General features: G+C 38.9%; 1 protein-coding gene across 2 annotated transcripts in view; it reads right to left on the bottom strand.

The window, feature by feature from the left end:
* THSD7A (thrombospondin type 1 domain containing 7A) overlaps nucleotides 1-23,593 on the bottom strand; it is a 356,792-nt gene that overhangs the window by 143,557 nt on the left and 189,642 nt on the right. The window lies entirely within an intron of this gene.

The raw sequence follows: 23,593 nt of genomic DNA on the forward strand, positions 1-23,593 counted from the left end.
GACTGTTTGACCACCACCAGCCCCACGACTAATTCGTCACACAATTAATAATGCTGAGTCTAAGTTTCCTAGGCGGTGAAATAATCCTTAAGTTCGATTTTATGCTTAAAATTATGCAGTTAGACTCTAAGAAAGTGGTATCTACTCTAGAGGGTGGGACATAATAGGAGCGAGACCGCAGCTTTAATACATATAGCAAAATACATATTGTGGCTTCTGGTGGTGCGGTCTCCCTTTTCTTTGGGTCCCAGAGCAGTAACTGGTGGGTGTTTCGGAGGAAGAGCTCACGCCACCCAAAGGGGAACGTATCTGCTTGTAGTTCCAACTCTACAGCAAACTGTAGGTACTAGTGCATCCCTCAACTTCCTGCACGCACAGACACACATACTAATTGGTACTACCTAAAAGCTATTACATTAACTCCTCTTTCTGCCACTGTTTTTTAGTTCTGAAAAATATTCTATAGGCACTAGTTTCTTCTTTTTCTTCCTAGGCATACTTAACATCCCTTTCCTTTGATTCCCTCCATGCGCATGCACTTCAGTGAAAATCAAGGACTCGGCGGCCCCTAATTTGCTTAATATAGGGAACCATGAGCATTCTTAAGTTTACCAGAATTGTTGCCAATGTGCATCATCATACCATTAGCCAAAAATGACTAATTTTATTGTCTTGCAACAGTGAAAGTACTTGGCACGCTGATGACAGAAAATACAGAAATAAACACCTCACTTCTCTGAATGCAGAACATAGTTTGACACCACTGGTACACATTTCATAAAAAATAGAGTCATGTGATAGTCAATTTTATGTCTTAACTTGATTCTGCTAAGGGATGCCCAAATAGCTGGTAAAACATTGTTTCTGGGTGTGTCTATGTGGGTGCATTTGAATCTGTAGACTAAGTAAAAAGATCACTCTCACCAATGTGGGCCAGCATTGTCCTATCCATTGATAGACCACATAGAACAAAAAGGGAGGGGAAGTGTGAATTCTCTCTGTCTCTTCTTGAACTGGGGCACCCATCTTCTGCCCTTGGACATCAGAGTTCTTGGTTCTAGGAAACTGGGAACTACAACAGTGGCCCCATTTCCATAATCATGTGAGCTAATTCCTAATCTCTTCTTATATGTCTATCCAGCCTATTGGTTCACGTTCTCTGGGGAACTCTGACTAATAAGTCTACAGTGTGTAGAGAAATGCAGTAAGAAATTAATATAAGTAATTCCCTCACTTGTGAAATCCTTTAGACTATCATTTAAATTAGAGTTGTGTGTATAATTACCTGAAAAGTCTCCACTTTCCCAATTGACTAAAAGTAGCTTTAAACTTTACATTGTTTTGAAAATCATTTACTATAAAATACACACAATTGCGAGGACTGTTAGAGCCTGAAAAAGTTTACTTCGTGTATCGGATTGAAAACTTTAGAAAAGAAAGAAGGTTTTATCAATGAAACAGGTTAAATCATTGTGTTTCTAATTCCTGGACATTTTCATTATAAGCATAATGTCAGCTTTCAGCGTGTTTTAAATGAACAAAATAATATAATCAGTCATAGAAATCTTCTTGAGCTATTAAGAGAGAAATGTGTTGAATAATGGCTTGAAGAAGTATTGCTTAAAGCAAAATACTCTTAAGATCTTAGCTTCTGTACTAACCAAGTCAACTCTGAGATAATATAGTTCTTGAAAATAACCTCAATTTTATAGATGTCTTTATAGAGGATATATAAAGTTATTTCATTAACCAAAGAAACACAGGAAGAGGGTACATATTTCTTTGTGTATAATTCTATTCCTTTAATGATTTTTATTATAAGTTTTTCTTGAAAATAGAGTTTATATTGATTCATGTAAATCACAGATACTAGCTGAGCTCCTCAAAAACTGTAAGTCAATTACATTTTCACAATCGCCTAAGGGTTCTTTGGCATAAGTGTGATTGAGCAAATGAGGTGAGAGACAGACCCTGGAGACCTTACTGTGTCCCACTTTAATGTCTGGAATATAATTCCCATAGTTCTGTATTACATAACATAGCGTTTATTCCTGATCACATATTCTCAAAAACTGAGATCTGAATTTTCTAGAATGGTCCACTTAGTAGAATTGTACTACACAAGAAATTGTTCACCCAGCACAAGCTCTAAAGAAATATATGTTGAATTTTTTTAAAGTCTTATTTTTGATCTCTTAACAATAAAGGAGAAATTTTATTTTTCCCATATGACTTACGTGGTATTCAATCATATTTACTGTGTATGCTTCATGAGGTTACAAAAGCATGTGTGAACTTCTCTGGAACTAACAAGACAAGTGAAAAATGAGACTGGTGCATTGCTGCAAGTCTAAAATATTTTTGTATTTTTATCTTTGAAGCATCACAAATGGAAAAAAAATCATCATAGGAAGCAAACTTAGGACTTTGCTTTACACCAATGTGGCCAATGAGGTGTTCTGAAAGTGAATCTATGTAAAACCCTAAGAACAGCTTACGTTTTGTTTAAAAAACTGATTTTTGTTTTGACATAATTGTAGATTGACATGAAGCTGTAATTCATGGAGATTCTACATATCCTTTATGTAGTTTCTCCCAATGGTGCGATCTTAAACAACTATAGCACAATATCATAACCAGAACATTGACATTGGTAAAGCCTAGCTTGTGTCTCCTTCTCTCCAAAGTTCAGTCATCTTGTGGCATGTTTTACTACATAATGTCTGGGAGTTTTTCTTTTTCAAGCAGAAGAATTAGAAAATAGTACATCTCCGCTCTTTTCCTAAATGAAGAATTCTATAAGTTACTTTTAAAATGAAACCTTTAAATTATATAACTGGAATCATAAGAAAGGAACACCTACAAAGGCTTCCCCAAATTCACTGCACGGACTTGGTATGGTAGTAGGGTCGTAAGGCTGCCTCTTCCTGTGGCATTACTGATCCACAGGCCACAGAACTTTCTCTTTTCATGGCCTGGTGAGAAAGCTGCATGTCCAGAATTCTTTAATTATCAGAAGCAAAGGAAGGCGTTTTTCAGACAGAAAACGAGAAACTTACTATGGAAGACCATCTGACCTCTGGTTATCCTTCACCAACCTACATATGATGTAGTCTTGTATTTTATTTCTCATTCGGTATTCATTTGGGTCTGGACCTTCACATTTTCAAGTAATCTCTTCATGCAAACAGGCTAAGGATGCATCATTTCCAAACCAAAGGAAACAATGCAATAACAACAAAACTTTTGCAATAAATTCAAAGGAACAGAAGAAAGGAGATACAAGGAAAGAAAAAGAGTGGAACAAAGAAAACAAAATAAGATGAAAGAAATGAGTTCAAGAGACTAACTGCAATCAGTAAAACCCAGAGATGTTTTAAATCCATTAGTTTATCAACAATTTAAAAGTTTCACAATCCCAAGTACTGGAGAAGGTATGAAGCAGCCAGAAACAGTTAAACACTACTTGTGGAAATCTAAGTTAGTTTAAACATTTTGGAAAAAAAAACCCTAGAATGATCTAGTATGGCTGAAGATGTGCATACTCCTAAGTCTATATGCTGGAAAAACGATCAGACACTGTCAATGAAATATTGTTTATAAATGTAAGTATCTAGAAATAACTGGTGTCCAACAAAAAGGGAATAGATATTAAATTATGGAATTCGCTACTATTTAACACCATACAGGAGTGGAAATAAACAAATTTGAGCACAATCATCAATATGGTGAAATCCACAAATATATCAAAGAGTAAAGCCAGAGAAGAATATATACTGAAGTGTACCATTCATATAAAGTTGTAAAAAACAAGCACTGTCACTATTTTTGCAATAAATACATAGGTCTAGGAAAGGGGAAAGCAGCCCCCAAAGTCTGGGGCCAAGCCCGATACTGTTGGCAAGGCCCTGGTGTTCTTCGTAGCTGGCCTGGCACTCAGACGGAAGCCCCATGGCTTTCTCCTCTTGGACAGAAACAAGTTCATAGAGCATGAAATCAGACGAGGTCATTCTGTGCTAGGACGGAGTGAGATAAAAAATAAGACTACTTCGTAATTTGCCTAAGCAAAAACAAGGTAAACTGTGAGAAGTGCAAAAATTGTCCAACAGTCCCAAATTGTCATTCTACCAGGTATCAGTCTCCGTATTGCCTGTCCTCCCTCCAAATAAGGTTTATTGAGATACTGGTCACCCAGTTATCCTTGCTTCCTGAGCGCAAAGTGCACTTATTGGAATCCTCCTAAAAAACAACCACAACTGAAGCCCCAGTCCTGTAATAAGTCTTTCATGCGCTGTCACTGGGACGCCCGCAGATACCCCTGTGGTGCACCATCCCGACCTGCAGTGAGGATTGAACCCAACTAGTTCAACTATAGGTGTTTTGCTGCTGGCCTCTGGCTGAAGAGAAAAAACAAGCCAATTATAGACAGAAAAGCAAAGAATGACTTCCGCCAAGATGGAGGCGTAGGTGGAAGCACTGTACCTTCTTGCACAACTAAGTTTAAAAACAACAAAGTTTTAGCAACAAAAAAGCAACCAAACCACAGAAAATTGAACTACACAGGAAGTCTGACAACAACAAACCCTTCAGACAAACCGGTAAGAGGGGCAGAGCCAGGTTGGACAGGAAAGATCCACTGGACTGACCTGGGTGCTCAACCCAGGTACGCCAGCAGCCACGGGCAGATCCCAGGTTGGAGAAGCAGGTGGACCCACTGAGGACTGATCAAGGTTACACATTTGAGCGCAGATAAACCGGTGAAGGAGCTAGCAGTGAGACGGACCTCCTAGGCACCAGCAGCAGGAAGCAGCAGAGGGAACCGCCATTATCCCTCTCTGACCCCGCCCCCACATACAGCGTCACAAACCAGCGACCTGGGTGGCCCTGCCCTGGTGAACACCTAAGGCTCCCCTCCTCATACGTAACAGGCACAAACAGATCAAAACATGGCTCAAGAACAACTCAGAGACCAAGAGCCGATAAATCTAAGTGATGAAGAAATAGCCAAACTTTCAGATGCACAGTTCAAAACACTGGTGATCAGGATGCTCACAGAACTGGATGATTTGAGTCACAAATTAGAGGAACATATGAAGGCTAAACTAATTGATATGAATGGAAATGCACAGGAAACCAATAGTAATGGAAAGGAAACTGGGACTCAAATCAAAGGAGTGGACCAGAAGGAGGGAAAAAATGACCAAACAGAAAAGAGTGAAGAAGCAAGAATTCAAAAAAATGAGGAGAGTCTTAGGAACCTCCAGGACATCTTTAAACGTTCCAACATCCGAATTATAGGGGTACCAGAAGGGGGAAAGGCACAGCCACCAGTGGAAAACTTATCTGAACAAATAATAAAGGAGAACTTCCCCAATCTGGCAAAGGAAATAGACTTCCAGGAAATCCAGGAAGCTCAGAGAGTCCTAGAGAAGTTGAACCCAAGAAGGAACACACCAAGGCACATCATCATTACATTAGCCAAGATTAAAATGAAGGAGAGAATCCTAGAAGCAGCAAGAGATAAGGGGACAGTCACCTACAAAGGAGTTCCCATCAGACTGTCAGCTGATTTCTCAAAAGAGACATTACAGGCAAGAAGGGGCTGGAAAGAAGTATTCCGAAAGTCATGAAATCCAAAGACCAACACCTAAGATTGTTCTATCCAGCAAAGCTTGCATTTAGAATGGAAGGACAGATAAAGTGCTTCCCAGATAAGGTCAAATTCAAGGAGTTCATCATCACCAAGCCCTTATTATATGAAATGTTAAAGGGACTTACCTAAGAAAAAGAAGATAAAAAATATGAACAGTGAAAGGACAGCAAACTCACAGTTATTAAGAACCACACCTAAAACAAAAGCAAACTAAGAGGACAGCTAAATCAGGAGCAGAACCATAGAAATGAAGATCACATGGAGGGTTAGCAACAGGTGAGTGGGAGAAGGAGAAGGGGGAGAAGGTACAGAAAATAAGTAGCATAGATGGTAGGTAAAAAATAGATAGGGGGAGGGCAAGAGTAGTAGGGGAAATATAGAATCTAAAGAACTTGAGACACATGGTCATAAACTAAAGGGGGGAATGGTGGGGGAGGGGTGTGCAGGGTGGAGGGGAATGAAGGGGGGAATAGAACAACTGTAATGGCATAATTAATAAAATATATTAAAAGAAAAGCAAGGAATGTTTAACATAAAACTTCGAACAGGAACTCCACCGTGGACAGAGTGGGATGTGATTTACATACTAACAAATACTGGTTTTTACTGTGCTGGGCAATATTATGGTGTTCTAAATATCACATATTAATGCATTTAATTCTTACAAAACCCCTTAGGGTTTTCAATTACCCACCTTTCAGGGGTAGGGATAATTATCCCTAAATGGGAAAATTAAGCATGGAAAGGTTAAGTAACTTTCCCCAAATAACACAACTAGGAAATTGAAGATTTTGGATTCACATTCAGGCAATTTGGCTCCATGATCTTCAGGTATATTGTGAACTACTTCTCCTTGTGGTCTTGCACAGATTTGTAAGGGGGTTTCAATAATATGTAATGTCCGTGTAAACCACAGCTACAGACACATGGAAATACATTTGCTATAGGTAAGAATAAATTAAAATATAATTAATGGGGGTTATTAATACAGTGTGGCTCATATTAACATAATAATATAATGAGGCTATCAAGATAATCCAACCCCAAGCTTGCTGGCCTATCAGTGAAAATTATTCTGACCTTTGAGTTCCAGTTGGAAATGGAAACCAAATTGTCATTCTACCAGATATCAAGAACTGGCCATCCCATTAAGTTACTATCAAAGTAGGAGGTTTTGCATTTACACTGATAATGATGATAGTAAATATTTATGTTGAATTGACTTAATACATTCTCTTATCCCCAAGCAATCTCATGAAGTAGATACAATTGTTTAAAATTTAAAGACGAGAAAACTGAAGCACAGAGAGGTCAAGTAACTTGCCCCAGATCACACAGCTAATCAGAAGCAAAGACCCTGCTGTTACCTACTCCACTATACTATATGACAATGTGTAAAATCATCGTTCCTCCCTCGGGCCTTACACAAACTCCCTGGCATCCCTAAGCTTGAATGCAATGGGTGGCTTGACTAAAACACACAGTAAATTTTAAAACAGTGCTTGGTATGGTTGTGTGTGCTGTAGGGGAAAGGGTGGTGGCAGCAGGGGCTGGAAGTGACATTTATCTGGGAAATAAAAAGTCTCAGCATTTTGATAAGAAACAGTTTAGATTCTCATCTATTTGTAATATCAAATTTTTAAACTAAATATTTTTCTAGTGCCTAAAAAATATACTGCTTATGTATTTTAACTCTTTTCATCATAAAAATATATCTAGATTTTCAGAATTGTTTAAACCAGGATCTCACACTCAGCCTGCCTCAGACCTGTTTGTAAAATGATATGCCCATTCTGTACTCATGCAAAAGATATCTCGGAGTTCAAAGGTTGAGAAAAAAGCAGTAAGTTTAATAATTTATTTGTCCATTAAGCAAAACAGCAAAGCATTTTAGGCACTCAAAACCTCCTGACATTTTTATTTTCCATTGTCTTACCTGAAAGTCTACCTTTTTCTTGAAGTAGTATACATATTTTTTTCATGAAACAAGCTTATTTGATTGCTAACTCACAATTACAAGAAAATTCTCTTAGATTTAAATTTTACTTTTTGTATAGTATTGACCAAATGTTATCATTAGGCACAAGGGGCCTAATAACAGATTCCAAAGACCTAAAATAAGATCAGGTGAAAATGCTTTACTTTGTTATTCTTTTGTTCAGTCAAAATAAACATTAAACGCCTACTCTATTCAAAGCCCGGCTCTTGTGTTAGATATTAGATGCTAAAGAGTGCTATGGTACAAAAGCCATGGTGCTGGTGACTTTTTTCTTTGTTTGCTTTCCCTTAATTGCTACAAGTGTGTAGCAGCATTTAAGGTATATTGAACCAAAGCTGTTTTAATTCCAAGGGTTTATCTGACAGTTTATGCAATACCTACTTACACGTCAGCTGGGGGTACTATACATTCAGTCCCAAGAACTGATGTCAAGCAAAGAAATAAAATTTTTCTTTTGAAAATTAATTACAGTTTACATGTATCCATAATTATTTGAAGTTTTTTGAAGATATTCTTATACTCAACGCCCAAGAATTCCTTTGTCTTATCAAGCTGTTGTATTTAATGTGGACGCAAAACCCATCATGTTCTTTCTAATAATATTAGGTATTGTTTGGCAGATGCTACACTGATTCTTTAATCAACTTTGTAACCATACTTAAAACAATGGTTGAGAATGATGTCTCAGTATGTAACATGCTTCAAAACTCACTGCCAGCCCTTTCTGGCTATGATAGTCATTACTGAGCTAATGCTTTTGATGAACCTTTTCTTCTTTTTACTCAAGACAGTATATAGTTTATTTAGGAAGCATACATGCACAGTCCTTGAGCTCATTTTCTACTCATAATTAATGTATTGAGTATCCAACAGACTCGTCACTGCTTCCAAGCAGTTCACAAGCGGCTGGGCCTGACGGTCAAGGTCACCCCCAGCCCATCCCTGCTCAGAGCCTGCGCCCTTCCTCTTCCTCTCGGTGCTTGCTGCCAGGACAACCTCCTGGACTGGGCTGAGATCACCAATCAAAACCCATGACTGAGGTCACAAACAGTTGTTAATGTTTGTTTTTTCTGACATTAGACTAATTCAGAGCTCTTCAAGTGGTCCCTGTGTGTGAAATTGCAGTCTTTTAACTCAGGCCTCTCAATTTTTCTGTTTATGCTTTTAAAGTTATAGGTGGTGTAGGTTTGCTCCATTTTGGTGTATAGTCGAGTGGAAATTATATACTGGATACATTTAATTAATTCTGATGAGGCTCTTCCCAAATAGTCCTTCAGATCCAGGTTAAACCTGGAGAGTAGTCCCCTCTCTTTTCTGCTCAGCTATCTGTCTGTATATTCTAGTTCTGATTTCTGAGTTGTGGGTGTTGAGGACACTCATGGTGGCGAAGGCACTAGCACATGAATATCAACACTAACACTCTGGTAACCAATACGGACTTCCAAGAAAGTCCTCTCCTCTCTGTGCAGCCACTCTGCTCTCTGAACACCGCCTGTTGGTAGAGTCAGCAGGGGACCCAGTGATGGGCCTTGTCTTCAGCCCTTACTCTGCTGAGTCTGGGTGCCAGGGAAACTCCTGTCAAAGGTCCCTTCCTACTTCCTTTAGAGATTCTACTCAACCTCACGGGGGTTGCTCCTTTGCCTTGTTGCCCCTTTCTTTCATTCTTACATCAACATTGCCTTAGCAAATAGAAACTCTTCTAAGGGTCTAGCCTGGGGATGGGCTCTCTTCTTGTTTTCAGTACTGAGGCAGGCTTCCCTACTTGTTTATTCGGTTGGTCATTTTAGGGAATTGCAGAGAAAGGTCCATATGCCTATGCTCACAGTGCCATATTGCCTTGGAAATAACAGTCCCTAGGACTTGACATAAATAAAATAGAACTGTGCTATCCTTTGAAATATTTATAGGAACAAACATGTCAAATAATTTCTCTTGCTGACCCTGATTCATGTAAGACAAGAAACTTAAAAAATGTGGGCTTTCAAAATATACATCTCTTTGCTGCAATGACAGTCATCGTCAGGGTTTCAATTCCACAAACTGTATCGACAGCTTGAGAGGCCATCACTCTCCTACTACAGGGAGGTTCCATCTGTTGCAACACTGCAAATATGAAGGTTTTCTTTAAAAAACAGGACATGTTGTAGCATAGTCTATGAGAAATACACACAGAGGCCTAGTCAGAACCATTATTGACTCGAATTCACATGTACAATGTCCCTAACTAGAAAAATGGCATTAATAGACATTATAAGTTAAAATAAGCAGTTTGGAACCCGTATGTTTTCTACAATATAATGACAGAGAGACTTACTCCAAATATAATCATTTGGATGACTAAATATGTTAGTCTGCTAGGGCATCCACAAGAAAGTCACACAGACTGAGTGGCTTGAACAACAGAAATATATTTTCTCACAGTTCTGGAGGCTCCAAGGCCAAGATCAAGGTGCTAGCAGGGCTGGTTTCTCTAGAGCCTTTCCCGCTGCCTCCTCACTCTCTCCTTACACACCTTTTCTCTGTTCTGGCACATCTGTAGTGTCTCATTCTTTTCTTATAAAGAAACCAATCACATTGGATTAGGCCGCTGCCCTTATGACCTCACGTAACCTCCATTACCTCTTTAAAGGCTCTGCCTCCAAAACAGTCACACTGAGGATTAGAGCTTCAATTTGCGGGTTCCGAGGGACACGGCTCAGCCCACCATACTAAACATTATAGAATACTGAAGAAAGAAATAATTTGTGAATAACGATTTACGTGTAGTCTGGTGTGTGACCATATTCGCTGGCATATTTTATCAATTTTCCCTGTTCATCTTCTGGGAAAAAAAAATCTAAGCTAAGCTTGACCTCACTCAAGTTTCTCCATAGCAGGCTGCTGCCACTATTACTATCTGACCACAGTTTATTTAGAAGCAAACAGAGGTAAATATCTGGGGGGGCGGGGAGGAAATACAGACAACTGTAATTGAACAACAATAAAATAATTTAAATTAAAAAAGACTTAAAAAGGGACTTTTTTAAACTAAAAACTGCCATTCTTTTCTTAAAGTCTCCATAGACAGAATTCTGTGTTGAGTCCCTTTTCCTTATCTTTGCATAAACACAGGCTGAACTTAACAAAAGGCTTGGAGATGTTTTATGGTTTTTCCTTCTAATGTGTTGAAGTTAAAACACAACCTGGAACAGTGAAGCAAGGGCCAAAAGCATGATTTGTGGGCAGCCTTTAACTATAACCTCAAAACCACTTATCACCTACCAAAAATGTTGTCATAATGAGTTTGTTGGTTTCAGGCCCACTCAGATTTTCTGGCTCACCAAGCTATTTTTACCTAATTTGGATCCGATTCTTATTCTAATTAGTGGTCTCTATTTAATCCTTTATAATTATTCCTAAATTGCCCTTACACTTTGTCAGGACTGGGTAAATGTTTTCAATATTTATTTAATTAATTCACTCTACAAATGTTTATTGAGCACCTACTATGTCCTGGACACACACTGGTATACACAAGGTGCTTTGGATTTAGGAAAGAACAAAACAGATAAAGGTGCCTGCTTTATTGCAGTTTCCATTGAAGGGGTGAGGAAATAGAAAAATTATCAGGAATTTTATGAACTACTCCATGGCATAGTACGGTACGGGGACTAAAAAATATTAGTACTTTTCCTCCCATCTTCTAAGTTTCTCTGGCTGAGCTAATTATCAAATTAACAGAGACAGATCAATAGGAGATAATCAAAGTTTTAATACCTGTGCATGGGGAGTTCACGTAAGTGTGAAAATTCCAAAGACAGTGAGGGAACATTGGGCAGAAATTATTTTTGGACAAAGGAGAAAGATGAGTAATGGGGCATTAGATTTGAGAAGTGAGAAGGGAAGATTTACAGGTACCTGAAGAAGAGTGGAACAGGCAGGACAGGAAAATCCTTGGGACAGAAAAACCACCCAGAAACAATGGGACATATTGGTATCCAGCCAACAGGCACCTGGCTAATACCCTCTTGTTTGTGACATTTAGTTCAAATTAGGCTAAGGCAAACATCCTAGGATCTCTTTCCTAAAGCAGGTTTCTCTCTGAATTCCCTGGGCAGGAGAGAGGGAGGGGGTCAAAGGCTCTTATCTGAGTCTTTTGTTTCTCAATAAACATTAAAAATCAAGATCCCCAAAGGATAGTTTCAGAGTGTCAGAATTTTGGTCCCTTCATTAGTAAAAGCTGGCAAAAGTGTTATGAAAAGGGACACAGAGAGAGGAGAAGAAGAAGGAGAAGAAGAGGAAGAGGAAGAAGAAAAAGAACAACAACAGAGGAAGACTCTGGATTGGTTGTGGGAGAAGTGGGTTGTGAGTTCCTCCACTTCAACAGGAACTAGTTAAAACCAGGTCAGTACAAGATGGAGGGACAACTGACCGAAGCACAACCCTGAAGCTCATTATACCATCATTACAATGAAAACTGACACCACAAGTACAAGTACTCACCCCACAGGGACCAACACCACCATGTTTCTGGAACAAACCATATTAGGAATAAGACCCTCTCCCAACCATAAGGCAGAGTCAGATTGTGGTCAATTGTTCCTGACCACAAAGTTCAGGAACAATTCGAACCCCCCCACCCTCTGCCACTGAAACACATAAAATCTCAAGAACCACCGACCAGGACAGGCAACTCACTCACTTGTAGCGGTCCCCATGAGAAGTGTACTTCTTCTTTCCCGGCAGTGCCTGGGAGAGCTGCGACCAGGCGGCAGTGGCGGCTCCAGCACTGGTCCTGTCTCCAGGAGCCCCGGTCCTAGCCTCTTCGTCTCTACCTGAAGAAAACTTGCTTTCTCACTCAGAATCATTCTTCACTTCTTTCCTGCACAAGAGCCTGGACACGTCAACTATGCAGGGCAGGGCCAGCCCCCAGCATGGAACCTCTCCAGTGATGGATTTCAGTCCAAGCAATGGATCTCTAGCCATTAGATGTCACTGCATCGTTTCTCCTTGCTCTTGACCATTAGACAGGGATAAGTCTATTTTCTCCCACTGCCTTTCAGATCAGGGCCCTGTGCCGTTAGCAGTATTCCAATGTACAGAAATCCTCCCAATTTCTCCTCCTGGTACCTCCATTCCTGCCCTGCTGTCCTTCACTTCCAATTAACTCACCCAGCCCTGCAGCTCGTCTGGATGAAACTCTTCATTTTGACAAGCAAACAATAGCCTTTCCGACAAGCCTAGGTTGCTACTTCAGTAGGCTTTACCACAACGATGATGCTTGTAGGAGACCATTCTGGGTGGCGTGGGCCCAGCCCCCCCGTGGCAAACATTTACTGCAAAGTAACCTCCTAGAATCCATGCTGAACCTTCCAAGGAGTGTAACCGGTTCAAATGTTTGCCCTTTTCATTTGCAAATATCCTTCTTCTGTGATGTGATTAGTGGCATTGGCTCCTTTGTTTTCTGTAAAAGGTAACTACCTAAAGCAACTTGTGCATAGTAAATGAGGACCATCAAGTAATGTGTCAAGAAACCCAATAAAGGCCAGTCGGCAAAGGCCACAGCTTTTGCTCCCTTGGAGAAAGAAGCCCTGACATCCCTTTTCCTCCCCCGGACTCGGTAGTCTGTGTGAATGTCTCATTTCATCCATAATGACGCGGACACTGTGGGCCGGTGTCCACATCAGGTGTTTACCTTATTCAGGGTAAGTATGTGCAATCTTTGCTCCTAGAAAAAAACAGTACTAATGTTTCTGAAATTTTTAAACTCTAGCAGGTGTTCCTTAAAAACAAACCTGAAGGGCCAGCCATCTCAGTATCACCAGTTGGAAAATGTCACCATGTAGCATCAGAGCTTGTTGGAACAGGACAGTTAACTCATGTCTGATTCTGTGGAGCAGAATCCTAATTTTCAGGATCCATGCTTAACTTCACAACAGTTACTTTTCAATTTTCATTGCATTCAACAATTGCGGGGGTGGGGCTGGAAGTGAGGAAAAGAGTTTTTTAAGGAAGTGGAGACTCCAGGTTCCATGCTCAGAAATTGATTCACTATATCTGGGATAAAATCCAGGAATAAGATGGTGATTTTTAAGCTAGGATTTTTAATGAGCGCTTCATCTGATTCTGATACAAGTACTGGTCACACTAAACTTTGAGAAACATCGCTATGCAGGATGGGAGCTGCAGGGAACCACAGGCGCCCTATCACTGCGGCGCCGAGTGCTGACTGTATGAAGACGCCATGCCCTTTACAGAGTTGCATGCACTCTGGCAAAGAATTGCTTGCTTTCGTCTTCAGCTATAGAATATTAAGTAAGAATTATTTATTCAGTGGTATTTTATTTTTTCTATTGGTGATTTATCTCTTCCTGGATATTTTTTCTAAGCCGACGCCCACATTTTTACTTACAGCAGCAGAGAAGCTGAGTTTAAAGACCTTCCCCAAGCTCTTAAACTATATTCTTTTAAGTAAAACTGCTTAGAAGAATAATACTGGAGCCTGTAAAACATACACCATTGTAGATCTCAAACCTCAGTAGAAGTCCTTTAGAAGGCTTGATATTAGTGCCTTCTGACTCACTTTTTATGGGTTGACAAAACTATATCTTGGGGGAAAGGGTAAAATCGTGGGAGAAAGGGAGAGGGGATGGATTAGGAAAGACCCCTGAGGCAGGTTGGCTTCTGTATTTTGGAAATCAACTCTTTACTGAATATGTGTTTTGCAGCTACTTTCTCCCATGTCATAGGTTGCCTTTTAGTGTCATTGACAACTTCCTTTGAGCAGAAGCCTTTTAGTTTGACGTAGATCTATTTGTTCAGTTTTGCTTTTGCTGTCTTTGCTTTTAGTGTCCAATCCAAAAAATCATAGCCCAGACCTGTGTCAAAGAGGTTCCATCCTATGTTTTCTTCTGTGAATTTAACAGTTTCAGGTCTTACTTTCAAGTCTTTATTCCATTTTAAATTAAATTTTTATTATTTGTTAATGAGCCCCTTTTATGAGGGGGGCTCTCCAAAAACTGGAATTATCTTCTGGAGGGTTTGCTTTTTGTAAGTACAGGCTTCCCCCACTAGGTGAGCGTTCTCAGAACCCATCTGTATCAGTGCACTTTCAGGCATTGTGAGAGGCTGCATTCAGTTTCAGTGAATTTTTTTGAAGACTTTTTCCGGTTGGTGTGTTTGCCCATTTCATGATGGGTGATTTACAAGCACACCTGCCCACCCTGCGCTGGGTGTCCAGCAGTTTTTGACCAAAAACAGCATAAACCCCAGGCTCCACCCTCCCTGGAACCCGATCTTGCTGCAAGCAATTTCTTTTTGTTTTCCCAGATGAAAAACATCCTCAAAGGGAAACATTTTGCCAGTGTGGAAGAGCTGAAATAAAAAACTACAGAAGCACAAAAAGGCACCAAAATAGATGAGTTCAAACACTGTTTTGAGCAATGGAAAAAACAACTCAATAGGTGTATTGCATCCCCTGGAAAGTACTTTGAAGGTGACTGAAGTTTAAACATGGAAGAGTAAATGCACAAGTTTTTATAAATAAATTCCCTTGTTTTGGGTTCCACTGGCATACATTTTATCTCACAGATTTTAACTTTTTAATCTCAGCTTTCTGTCTCTTACATTTATCTCTTTGTCAACTGCTAGCCTATTGTAATCACTCAAAATCTTACCTATTTTATTACCTTTTTCATATTCATTTTTTAACTTAATGGCATTTGAAATATAACATTTATTACCTTATTATTTTTTCTCTACCCATTTTTGCAATTTAAAAACTCTACTTCTCACCATTCATATTGTTATTAACTTAAAGTTCCCTGTTCTCATATATTTTCAGATTTTTTCCCCTCTGGGCAGCAGTGCACATGGAATTCGGTCTCCTCCTTGCACTTTGCTGACTTTCTGTTTAACTCTAAAGCTTCCCTGAGTGTTAAGTATCACTTAAAAACTGCAATGAAGTTGTGTTCTAATATTACACATCATTCCAAGTTTAATGTAGAGCTGCATGTTTTGAAATCCATGAAGTATGACACAAAGAATTACTGACTGTAATTCAGTGAAGGGGAAGAACATTAGCATCACAACCCAATCAAGGAGGGACGACAGTCAAGGACCAGGGAGGTGGGGTGGGCTTTAAGCCTCTGGCTTCACCCGGATGCCAGGTGGCATATAACCTGTGAATCACTGTTGAGAGGGTATTTAGAAGTGAATCCAAAACTAGGGATCTGGTCTCTTATGGATTTTCCTTAGCACTTGTGCTCTTATGTCAAGATGATTTGTCTCCTTTCTTGATGGAGTCATCAAAGAACGCTCTTGGCTTTGGCTTCCTCAGCTCTCTTCTCAGGTCTAGGGGAAGTTTCCCAATGGGCTCAGCTGCATTTCAGCTGGGAGGCCAGGTTCCTTTATGAAGACTGGTTTTAGGCCAGCTGGCACCCAATAGATCTGAAAAGCCACAGATATGAGCAGGGAAGCTAGTCTTTCCTCAAGAATAAAAGTTTTGGTTCTTGATAAACTGGTTGGAACTGAGGGAATGGGGGAGGCTCTGCAGACCCTCCCAAAAGGAAATTTGGATACTACTGTGGGTGAAAGTACAATAGAAAACTGGGGCCTGGAGGATTTCCTCAACTTCCAAGGTCTAAGCTATAATTGTGAGAGCATTTTTTCCCTCACAGCACTATTGCCAAATTACATACTTCTTGTTAAGGGAGAATTTATGAAAATCTGGGCCCTCCTTTGTATGTTAGATTAGAATTATTGAGACCTTAGTGTATGCCTGACATGGTTCTAAGTTCTATACATGGATTCTCTCATTTAAAAATTTCACCAGTGTTATTATCTCTATTTTCTGGAGGAGGAAATAGGTCACAGGGAAGTTAAATAACCTCCCAAGATCACACGACTCAGGCATTCCATATCCACAATCTCACTTTTAACTGTTTATTAATGAATTCTCTCAGCTTTAATTTCTCGGAAGATGTCAGTTTTGTCACCCTCAGTTGAAGAACATTTTTGCTGGCTATGGAAATCTGGAATTTTTTTCCAGCAAAGACATCGTTTCATTGTTTTATGGCCTTGATTGTCTCTAATGAGATTTTGACCTTCATTTGTTATCTTTATTCACATTTTCCCACCCCTCGCCCTTCTGGCAGCTAAGAATTTGCTCTTATCTTTAGTGTTTAGCTCTTTGAATATATTTTTGCTGTATTTGTCCTGCATTTATCTGCTTGGGGTTTGCTGAGCTTCTGAGATCTGAAATTTGGTGGCTTCTTTTTCAACAAATTTGAGAACTTTTGACCACTGTTTCTTCACACATATTTTCTGTCAGATCACTCTTTTCTCTCTCTGTGATATCATTAACACATAGACACCTGGATATTATTTCAACAGTCACTTAGATTCTCTTCATTTTTCCCCCTCAATCTTACTCTCTGTTCTTCAGATCTGATCATTTCTATTGATCTGTCTTTTGCAATCTCTAAAAGTCCACTGGGTGAATTTTTTACTGCAGATTTTTTATACCCTTGAATTTCCATATTCTTATTATGCCCATTTTTCTTCTCATAATCCCATCTGTTCACTCACCAAAGCGATCTTTTTTTAAAGTTTTTCAACATATGTATAATAGTTTCTTAAAGTCTTTGTCTACTCATTTTAACATCTAGGTTTTCTCAAGGTATATACCTACTGAATTTTTTCCCATGATAATTGACCTCTTCGTTCTACTACTTTTCATGTGAAGTAACTTTTTATCATATACTGGACATTGTGAGTGATGTGCTGTAGAGAGTCTGAATTATTCCATCTTTCTATGTTTTCTTTTTCTGTCAGTTACATTGCTGGCAGGTTGTTTAGATCTTTTCAGGTCTGATTTCATTTGGATTAGGATGTTTCTGGCTGTGACAGTGTGTTCTTACTCCAGGGCCATGGAGTCCAAGGCACTTAGCAAAGTTCTTCACCCCTAAAGGGCTAGAACTCTAACTAGCGTCCCGGCATTGCGCTACCTATACCCTCACCTTTCATTCAGCACAGCCTTGTCTCACAGCATCTCTGCTAGACTCTTACGGAGTCTCAGTCTGTACTTGTGCAGCCCAAGCCTGGGCCACGGACTCACGGTGTATCCGTACATGGACTTCTGGACTCCATCCCACCCCTCCCAAGGCAGATGCCCTCCATGTACCCTGCCCTGAAATTTCCAGTCACTTCAGCAGCCTGGAGCTTAGCTTTCACAAACCTTCATTCAGAAGGACCTGATATTCTGTTTGTCTCTGCTTTTCCAGCTCTGTGCTAGTAAACAGCCTCCAGTAGAAGACAGAAGTGATTGATCACAATTGCGATCACAATTGTAATCACAGTCTTCTGCAGCTTGCTGCGTAATGCCTAAAAACAGTCACTTTGTATGTATTTCCACATTTTATAGTTATTCTTATTCAGAAGTTTCCAGTTACTCAATTATGGCTGGAAGCAGAAGCCCAACAACATGTTTGCTTTTCTGATTATTTAATCTATTGACTTACCAGGTTTTGTGATACATTTATAAATATGCTTACCTTACAACTTTCATCTCTCTGCAACCAGAGGAAAAAATTTTGCCAGAGTAATGATTTGTTAGAAGCATATGTATAAACACCTGGGGGTCACTAATAAGTCCATCCATTATTTATTCAGTAAATATTTACTAAACACTTACATGTTGCCTATTCTGTTAGTGATTATTAACTGCCTAAGTCTTAAGGGATTTATTTAATATCTATTAAATAAACAGTTATATCTATTCAACAGATCATGGAGCTTATACTATTCAGATATATGTACTCTGATATTATTTAAAAACTTTTATTTATTCTGCTATTACAAGAGTATATGGAGGACAGATACACCCAATGTGTTTGATTGAAGATGTCAAATATACAGAAAGACAAATGTACCAGTTGGCTCCTCAAGGGAAAACTTCCGGCTAGGTATATAAATCTGGGAAGCCAAACAAATACTATCATTACCTATCATTCTCTCTCACATCACCCTATTTTGGTTTTCTGCATAGCTCTTCTTGCTACCTGATACTTTCTTGTTTATTTATTTCTTTTCTTATAGTCTCTTTCTATCAAAGTTAAAACTGTGATAGCAGAAATCTTGTCTTTGTTGTTCACTTTTCTTTTTTTGGTATTTAAAACAGTGCCTACACATAGAAGGCTCTCAGTACGTGTTGGTTGAATAAATAAATGAATAAAGACTTCCTGCCATAGAAAATAGAAGTATGAGTGTTATCACACGTGTATAGTCTTATTGTCATTAAATAGGAATAACATTAATAGACCATCAGCTCTGAGATGTAATTATTATTCAGAAGAAGGGCACATATTCTAAAACCAGTATCTCTTAGAGAAGAGATAGCTTTTCCCCAACATCAAATTGGCCTACAATTAATAACCCTAACTCCATGGTTAGAAGAAGTGGTTAAAGAACTGAACTTAGAAATTTTTTTATTGTTGTCCAGTTACAGCTGTCCCTATTTTTCCCTCATTACTCTCCCCTGCCCTACCTACCTCCACCTCCCACATTCAATCCTACCCACCACTGGCTTTGTCCATGGGTTCTTTATACATGTTCCTTGACTTTCTGATTCACAATTCTGGTTACGACTTTTGCTGGCTGTGTGACTTCATAAAATTAGTTAACATCACTGTACCTCTCAATGTTATATAATAATAGTACCTACTTCACAGGCTTATAGTGAGGGTCCAATAAGCAGATAAATGTAAAACAAAAGTGTCTCATATATAGTGTCTATCTATCATCTTCCTAATCCTCTTCATCATTATCATTGTTACTTCAGATGGACTCCTTTAGTTCCATAGATTTATACTTGGAAGTCATTTTATTTTGAAGGTGTCAGAAAGTTAAATTGCTTCTTCCAATAGATGACGTGTTGAAGCTGTTTCTCCCATGCATCTGTTTCAGACTTTTGCTTTGGCTTATGAGCTGTGGAACAGATGCAAGGGCCTTTGATTTTCCTTTATCTGTGCCTAAACATTTTCTTTGTCCTGCATCCAGTTAGGCCTGGACTCATCTCCCTGTTTGAAGTGGGACAATATTGTATTCAAGTTTATATCTTTGTCAAGCCTTTCGATTTTCTTTTGAGGAAGACAATCTTATCTTTACCTAGATGATGGCTGGAAAATATGTCTCTGCCTTTTTAACTGCACCCAAATAGAAACCAAAATAGCAGTATTCTGGGTCCTTGTGTCAGGTGGTGGAAGGGGAGTCTCTGCCTCTCAATATCTAGCAAAGCTCTGAAGAGGGTTGCCTGAGGGCATAGCTGTACATCCATTTAGATATTCTGAACTCTCCTTGGCTTATCTCGCTTAGCAGAGACCTATAAATCTGTGCCATATCACATTAACCCCCACTAATTTGGTTTTACTGAGTTACCTTTTCATATTTATGCTAGTGGCCTGCATGGAAGAAAACTGCTTAAAGCAAAAGCGTCCTTATGCAATTTGTTGTGAAATTTATTGTAAAGATGTTAATGAGGTTGTAATTCAGCACAGTTACAGTGCCATCTTTATGAAAGACTGCTGGTGAATTTTCTTTCTGACCCTAAATCCAGAAATTGTTGTGCTTCCTCTTTACAACTGGTTTCTCTTGTCTAATGAACAGTGTGAATTTCATAATTAATGGACTGCTCCTCTTTGCATACAAACTTATAGACAAAGCTTAGAGACAAAAGTGTGGTCTTACTTCAAGAAATTCACAGGTTCTTAGGACATACATTTTGTACATTAGCTTTATTATATTTGTTAGATTCATGTTTTCTTTCTGCTAACATTTTTCTTTGTGCCATATTCCTCATCCATTTATTCTTAAAAATCACTGTATTTCCCTTTATTGTATGTACTTCCATAAAATAGTGGGATATAGGTAAGCATCAGAAATCATATCACTGAGTGCAGAAGATTTCTTTTCTACATGCACATAGAGTAAAAACTGCTTGATGAATTCAAGTCACTCACAAGCCATCAATGTGAGTTATCATCCCATAAAAAGTATCTACTATGAGAAAATCTACATATTTTTATAGGAGACAATCATTACCCTCTGAAGCACACCACATACACCAAAGGGCGTACTGTTCACATGGAAGCAGTGATCACAATTCATACCAGTAGCTGCAGACTTGACTCTGACAGTGAAAAGCCTAGGACAGAGAGGAGCCCATAGCAGGTGACTTGATACAATACAGTAACTGTCCCTCTTCAGATGAACCATATGAAATTGCCACTTGACCTACAAAAATAGCCATTTTGTGTGATTCAATGTAATACTGGTTCAAATAACCACGGACTGGTCTTCATATTAACCTTAAGAATCATCTCAGGGAATGAACTTAATTGAATTGAATTCTAAAAAGGGCTTAAATTACATTTAGTTCTCTTCAATTTTCTGTTATAAGAAGCAGATCTCTATGGCATTTTCATTTATTTTTGCCACAAAGATATCACCAGATAATTCAACACAATGCACTCACATCCAAAGATTTTGATAAAATTGTAGAAAAACAACTACTCAGTTATTTACTCTGAAACAAAGAGCCAGGGGAAAGTGGGGATTGACTGGACAGAATTTATAGATTTTGGAGTAAAAACCTCTAGCTTTGAATCTGTCCTCCAACACTTACTGTCTCAGTATGTTTAGGGAACTTTGTTTTTGCCCACTTGCTATGGATTTTTGGAAGACAGTGAGAAATGCACCGACAGTTTCCATAGTGAAAAACATGACTCTTTCAAAGTACTTCTCGAAATTCCAAATGGAGTAGGAACTTAAAAGATCCAAGTCTTTCTAACCAGACCCAACTATGGACCTGTGAAACAGTGCTTCTTTTTAGAAAAAATTATTTTCTTTGCATCTACTCATTAATATTATTTTGTGAAAAAGAGATAAGGTCTCCAAGGCATAAAGCTACCCAAACAATGTGGTTTTAGATGCCCAGGAATCCTGTATAATGTAAGGGGCAGATGGACCAGTGTGGCATTCTCGGGATTCTTTTTCGAGCAACCGAACCACTGAGCGCTGTTGCAAGAATCCTTTGGCAGTAAATGCTACTTAAACTTCTTACAGATTCTGTGTCATGGAGTAAGGGCAGCTGAATGGTTCTGTCTCCCGTAACTATAGAAGTAAAATTAGTGACATTTCTTCTTACTCTGGAACAATGCAAGGAAAGTCTGGATTTTTGGAGAAAGGAGTAATTTCACATGTAGTGTAAGCACATGGTAGGATTTGGGGAAATATTGTAAAGAGACTCCATGAATTATACATCCTTCATTATGTGTCTCAACCAGCAGGGCCAATATGTAATTATGTCTTTCCAACAAGCAGAAGGTTTAGAGTAAAACTATTATTTAAAAAATTCCTCCAGTTTTTCTCAATTTAACCAGAACAGAAACACATAAACAAAAACAATTACGATTCATCTGGCATGTAATAAATGCAAGGTCTGTGCTAAGATGTTTCACATGTTATCTCATTAATCCCTTTCAGAGGAAAGGACAGCAAGAGAGGAAAAAAATGAAGTTAGACAGATTAATCTGAAATAAAACACCATAAATTAGATGTCTAGGAAGTCAACATCCTTTAATTGAAGGGCTTTCTCTGACTTTTTAAAGCTATTTCTAAATGATATAATTAGCAAATGTACCCAGACCGATGGTAAGAATGATGGATAATAAAGTTTAGGAGAAAAAAACGCAATGCCTTCCTCAGAAGCTTAAAATCTTGGGGAGTTGGCATGAATATTCACGAGGCAATTGTCAAAGAATAGAATTATATGTAATCCAATGGCAAATTATGTAATATAGTGTCGGAAGGTTTTAAGCTTTGTATGAAGAAAGATTATGGAGGTCTTACAGTATCAAAAGGATTATTTGAAATAGAAGGAGATATTTGGAGAGCTGGGACAATGCTTAAAGTATCTGAACGCAGAAAATGGAGGAGCAGCAACAGCAGAGGAACGGGGTTGTCACCGTCTCTGCTGCAACAGACAGATGATTCTAAGGTTAGAGAAACTTCTCATCTGTAGTCAGATACAGCCCAGATTCTGGTACTCTGCAGCTTTGTTGAATATTGAAAATGTGAATTTGTAAAGAGGTGTATCAAACACATATAGTTATAAGAATATGGATGGCTCTGTTGAATACTTGAATTGTGCTTAATATACAATTTTTTTATAAGTTAGTTCACCCAGTAACAGGCATTTTTATTGGCTTTCAGACTAATAATATAATAATATGGATCCCAGTATTTTGAGTGCATTTTTGTGGGCAATAAATGATGCAACCTTTTCAAGATGTATCTGTTGTCATGGTGTCCTTTTCCCATTGCTATTCTCCCTGGTTTATTTCCCTTTTTATTGCCCACTGCTTTTAGAAGGAATAAATATTAATGAGTTCCACAATGTAGTTTGTACTCCTCTGTTAGCACTGGAGAGAGGAGCTACTCCCTGTTGAGCAATCATCAGTAAGGCAGGGAACAGGCAGTCACAACCCATTTCTTTTACATTCTCAGAGAGCAGGCAGGAGTGTGCCTTTGAAGAAGTGCTATTCATTTCACCAGTGCACATCCCTGAGCGCTCATTTCAAAACGCCTTCTGATGCTGTCATTCAGCCACAACGGACTCAGTGAAATCGGTGCTTAAGGGTTACAGAAATCACACACACTACCATCACTTGATAGTGTCAAGTTTCGTGACATTGCATCCCCCATTCTTCTTTCATTAATGGAAGGTCTTTAACTAACACTTAGCTTCTTTCCATCTTGTGTTACCAGTATGAAGTAAGATGAAAGAGTATCCGTGCGTGTTAGGTGTTCTTCCTTTCCAATTTCCTAGCTTAACCGCTAGCATGGGATAGTGGCTTTCTAAAGATTTGCAGCTCAGGAACCTAAAAGCAGGCCTCAGCGAGTAT

The sequence above is a fragment of the Artibeus jamaicensis genome, unplaced genomic scaffold (assembly GCF_021234435.1).
Source record: "Artibeus jamaicensis isolate MK-2021 breed Jamaican fruit bat unplaced genomic scaffold, CSHL_Jam_final contig_923, whole genome shotgun sequence".
Taxonomy (NCBI): domain Eukaryota; kingdom Metazoa; phylum Chordata; class Mammalia; order Chiroptera; family Phyllostomidae; genus Artibeus; species Artibeus jamaicensis.